The sequence below is a fragment of the Ranitomeya imitator genome, chromosome 2, assembly GCF_032444005.1.
Source record: "Ranitomeya imitator isolate aRanImi1 chromosome 2, aRanImi1.pri, whole genome shotgun sequence".
NCBI classification, from domain to species: Eukaryota; Metazoa; Chordata; class Amphibia; order Anura; family Dendrobatidae; genus Ranitomeya; species Ranitomeya imitator.
Genome location: NC_091283.1, coordinates 756,164,073 through 756,170,018, shown reverse-complemented (window position 1 = coordinate 756,170,018; position 5,946 = coordinate 756,164,073).

The following is a 5,946-nucleotide window of genomic DNA, read 5'->3' as shown; positions in this document are numbered from 1 at the left end:
GCAAAAAAACGCGACATGTGAACATACCCTTAAGAGTGAAATTGAACAGTGCAGCGTTTGTTGCATTTTGCCTAACAATGTCCACCTGCAATGGCCAATGCCTACACGATTAGCAAAATCATGGAACTATTGGTCACTGTAGGTGGGCACGGTTTGGCACTGCCCTATCATGCCTTCAACCAGAGAGGCGTTTCATTAAATCACACAACATTCGGCCTGCTATTGTTTGGATGGAGGAGTCAAATATTCTCAACTGGATTATACAAAGTGGTAGTTAAATGTTACACTGTACATGGACAACTGTTATCAGCAACATACTTCATCATGTCTGCCAGCTAATAACCTACGTGTACAGATGTACAGGTGTAGATATTACTGTCCAGAGCTACAAGGTTGTGTTCTTTGTACATCTCCGTTATTGTAAAATCCCAATTATTTACTCTCCAGTACCTCCGCCGCACACATCCCTGAGCGGAGCATTTCAACCACCATTGTGGTGATGTACAACTGGAAGGCATAACATTTCAAGACCATTGTCGGAATGAACAACATTGATAGTTCGTAACAATGGCAGCAGTCGAGGAGAGTGATATGATAGGCATTAAGTCAAAGTCCGGTCTGTAAGCCGTAAAGGATGATTGTGATGGGTAGAAAACCGGGTCAGAACATCTGAAAACCACCAGGGATAGGCAAACACCCAAAGGTCGCGTGACAGTCCGGGTAGTGCTCTGCTGGGAAAACATGGGTCCTGGCATTGATGGATATGTTCCTTTGTGGTGTCCTATCAACCTAAGCATTACTGCAAACTAAGTACACCCTTCCTTAAAGTAGTACTCCCAACATTTTCTTTCCTCTAATCCACTATAGTATGTATGTAGTGTTGTGTAAATGCATGAAAATACTTAACTAGTATTCTCTGGTGTCCAGGACTACTTTGGTTCTCTTCTGGACCATACCACCTCAAATCGACTAGCCAGCCCATGAATGCGAGAAACTCACGTGAGTCTCTCATATAAATGGCTGCATGTAGTTCTATGCAGCTGAACACTACATTCCGAACCACCGGCGGCAGTGCCAGGTATTGATGCGAGAGACTTGCACGAGTTTCTCGCACGGCACTTGCAAGTGTGACCCTAGCCTTAGGCTTTACATTGCAAAAGAAGGACCCATTGCATAGTAGCCAGCAAGACTGAAGAGTGGTCACTAGTGATGAGCGAGTGTACTCGTTGCTCAGATTTTCCAGAGCACGCTCGGGTGGTCTCCGAGTATTTGTAAGTGCTCGGAGACTTAGTTTTGGTTGCTGCAGCTGCATGATTTACAGCTGATAGACAGCCTGAATACATGGGGGGATTCCCTAGCAACCAGGCAACCCCCACATGTATTCAGGCTGGCTAGCAGCCATAAATCATGCAGCTGCGTCAACAAAAACTAAATCTCCAAGCAGTTACAAAAACTCAGAGACCACCCGAGCGTGCTCTGGAAAATCTGAGCAACGAGTACACTCGCTCATCACTAGTGGACACTTGAGCCAAAACTGGATGGGAGCAGCGATGGGAACTAGAGAAGACAGCAATCGGAAAGTATTCGCATCCGCTTATACTACAGACTTATTTAGAAAGTATTAGGATAAAAAAAAAAATAAAAAAAAAAATTCTAAATGAGGTTGGATAATGCCCCCTAAAACAATGCAAACATTGACGAGGAGCATAGCATGGAAATCAAGGGGCTTAGGTTAAATTTACAAATTCTTAAAGGGAACCTGTCACCCCCAAAATCGAGGGTGAGCTAAGCCCACCGGCATCAGGGGCTTATCTACAGCATTCTGTAATGCTGTAGATAAGCCCCCAATGTATCCTAAAAGATGAGAAAAAGAGGTTAGATTATACTCACCTGGGTGGGCGGTCCGATCCGGTGGGCGTCGCGGTCCGGGGGCCTCCCATCTTCATAGGATGACGTCCTCTTCTAGTCTTCATGCTGCAGCTCCAGGCGCACGCGTACTTTGTCTGCCCTGTTGAGTTACTGCAGTGCGCAGGTGCTGGGAAAGGTCAGAGAGCCCTCAACAGGGCAAAGTACGCCTGCGCCGGAGCCGCAGCATGAAGACCAGAAGAGGACGTCATCTGATGAAGATGGGAGGCGCCGGACGGCGACACCCATCGGACTGGGACCGCCCCTGGGTGAGTATAATCTAACCTATTTTTCTTATCTTTAAGGATACATTGGGGGCTTATCTACAGCATTACAGAATGCTGTAGATAAGCCCCTGATGCTGGTAGGCTTAGCTCACCCTCGATTTTGGGGGTGACAGGTTCCCTTTAAGATTTCAATCAGACTGAGCAGGTGTGGAAAGTGCGGACGAAACAAGTGATCTATGGAAGCCTTGCCTCTGAGCAGGACTAAGGCTATGTGCACATGCAAGAAAAGAGGTGCAGAATGTTCTGCACAAAATCCGCAGCCCCTGGCAGAATCCGCAGGCGTGGATTTACCGCTGTTTTTATGCTGATGTTGTGCGGTTTTTATGCGGAATTGCTGCGGATTTTGTGCGGTTTTTGCCACTGCGGAATTTTAACATGGAGGGGTGCAGAAACGCTGCAGATCCGCACAAAAGTGACAATCCGCAGCAATTCCGCACTGATTTTTCCGCACCGTGTGCACAGCTTTCCCCCCCATTAACTAACATTATACTGTACATCACAGTGCGGATCTGCGTTTCTGCGCGGCAAAATCCGCTGCGGATCCGCAGCAAATCCGCATCGTGTGTACATACCCTAAAAGAAACCCTCTATCTCAGCACAGAGAGGGGACTATTTATTGGTCCATTGTAGTCACCCTATCTGACCTACATTTGCTTTAAGCTACCCCCTCCCAAGGCTAGCATCCAAGATGGCTGCCATAACAGGATGGGGAGTGCAGTGGTATGACAACCATGCCTCCCTGCCTGCCCTTTGGTGGCAAGGTTTCCTGTTCCCATTGCCACTGCAGCAGACATTTTAAATGCAGTATGGCCAACAATCCCCTCTAAGGCCGGTTTCACACGTCAGTGGCTCCGGTACGTGAGGTGACAGTTTCCTCACGTACCGGAGCCACTGACACACGTAGACACATTAAAATCAATGCATCTGTTCAGATGTCATTGATTTTTTGCGGACCGAGTCTCCGTGTGCCAAACACGGAGACATGTCAGTGTTCGTGGGAGCGCAAGTATTACACGGACCCATTAAAGTCAATGGGTCCGTGTAAAACACGTACCGCACACGGACGTTGTCCGTGTGCAGTGCAGGAGACAGCGCTACAGTAAGCACTGTCCCCCCCCCACTGGTGCTGAAGCCGCGATTCATATCTTCCCTGCAGCAGCGTTTGCTGTAGAGAAGATATGAATAATTGTGTTTAAAATAAAGATCTATGTGTCCCCCCCCCCCCCCCCGTTCTGAAAATACTCACCCGGCTCCCTCGCTGGCGCTGCTTCCTGTTCTGGCCGCATCCTCTACTGTATCAGCGGTCACGTGGTGCCGCCGATTACAGTCATGAATATGCGGCTCCACCTCCCATAGGGGTGGAGCCGCATATTCATTACTGTAAATGAGCGGCCCCATGTGACCGCATACAGGAGAAGATGCGGCCAGAACAGGAAGCAGCGCCGGCGAGGGAGCGAGCCAGGTGAGTATTTTCAGAACAGGAGGGGGGGGGGGAGGGGAGTACACATAGATCTTTATTTTAAACACAATTATTCATATCTTCTCTACAGCAAACGCTGCTGCAGGGAAGATATGAATCGCGGCTTCAGCACCAGATGCTGGTACGTGTGGTACCCAGTGGGCACACATGTGCCACAGAAACGTAGGGGCACACGGATAATTCCGGTACCGATTTTTTCCGGTACCGGAATTATCTGGACGTGTGAGACTGGCCTAAGGCAAGTAGTAAACTGAGGGCATCAAATGAGTTATACATGACAAATGTGTCGCCCCTCATCAGTGCCACGCTGGAGGGATGCTTTAAAAGGTATTGTCTACAAATGTCTTAGCACAAGATCCCAACAGGACACCTTTAGAAGTCCATGCCTCGCCAGGTCAGAGGCGTTTAAAGGCAAACGAGGGACTTAGAGTATTAATCAGGAGCTTTAATGCTTTGATCATTGTACATCGAATCCTGCCTGTCAGCTTGTGGAATAAACGCTGACCAGTGCGGACTAGCAGAGAACAGCTCACATTGGCCTTCTGCACTGGGCAACACTATACAATCACCCCAAAATGGTTTCACAGAACCAATTGCAGCTAACCATTTATGCGGAATTTCCCTGTGAACATATACTGATTCTCATAATAGAGTTTATTAGCAAGAGAATTATCAAATAACCCACACGTGACACAGCAACGAGAAAAATAAATGGACATGATTGGCAGCACACTGTGCTGTGCAAACAGGTGATGTGCTGCCGAGAACATTTTCTATGTATTAATCATTGTGCTGTTTGCATAGAAGTGTGGATGAACAATCCAATAAACAATCTACTTCCATGTCGCCGACTGGTGACCAATTGTTGCCCAAGGTTGGCCCATGTAAATGTGTACTGGTATCAGATTACAAAGCCTACTAAAGTTTATGGAGAGGGGACATAGGGGAGAGATGAAGGAGCAGGGAGAGGCACTGACACAGACATAGGCGCACAGATACAACAGCTTTTAGCATGTGATTTTGCTCTCACTTAAAGGGGTTACTTGGTACCATTTTATTATTTTCGGATGAGTCTAAGAACTAATAGGCCGGTAGTTCCTAGCTACCTGCCTGTACTACCCTGCGCCGCTCAGAGCAGTCACTGACAGCTCCTGCCGGCGATTCTGCAGTTTCTGGTAATGTCACATTGGCAACACAGCTGCTTCTCTACCGCTCTGATCTTTTGCCACAAAGGGACCATCAATGTCAGTCCGATGCCTAACTGCAGGGTGTCAATGAGCATGATGTCGGCAATCACGCTGCCACAACAGAGCATCCGGAAGAACTAGAGCTGATCTGTTGCCGTAAGGGTAAATGAAACCGCATAATAGCAGGCAGGTGTGATCAGTAAGCCAGCGCCAGGCAAACTGCACAGGAAGTTAGCAACTACCTGCCTGTCAGGTCTTCGCTCCATGAGAAAAAATAAATTGATCCTGGATAACCATTTTAAATGCTGGTTTCACAGCTACAATGCTCAGTATAGCTGACTAATGTCCTCCATGCCACTTCCTCTGAATATATATAGAAAAAGAAGATCAGTGATCCCTTTCGCTCTGTGTCCATTGTGTGGGAAACAACCCAGCAACCTGCATCCATTAAGTACGGTAGGGTAACTGTTATTTCTCAAAGGCATATTCTGAAGTTACCCAAAATAACAGGAGCTTTGAATGGCCTTCCCTCTTCACAATATATGTCTATCGCTAGCTATGTTCTTTACTTAAAACTTGGCTGACATAAGTAAACCTCAGTCCTGATCTCTAGCACTGTTGGCTTTTAAAGGGCGTCTCCATTTAACTCATTAGTGCCCCGTGATGTTTCTCTACCTTAACTTTCAACACTGCTCTCATGATGACCTGGAAGGCACAGCAGCTTTATAATAAGGCCATGAAAAAATAAACTGTACCGCTACTTAACCAATAAGTAATCTTGCTGTGTGATTGCAAGGAGACAACAAAAAATTCCTCCGGTGTTCAAGGACAAACAGGACTTGATCTGAAAGGGCTTAAGTAGAATAGCAGACATAACACATGGAGATGGCATGGAGTCTGGAGAGATCCAATCCTGCGATCAGCGAGCACTAGCAGTGATCAGGGATATTGCAGAGTATCACCCTAAAAAAAAAATAAAAAAAAAAAGAGCCGGAGTCTTTGCATTACGCCATAACTGCTTGGATGCGGAAATTCATTATTAATTCTAATACATAAACTGGGTGGCAAAAACCAATTCACAATAATA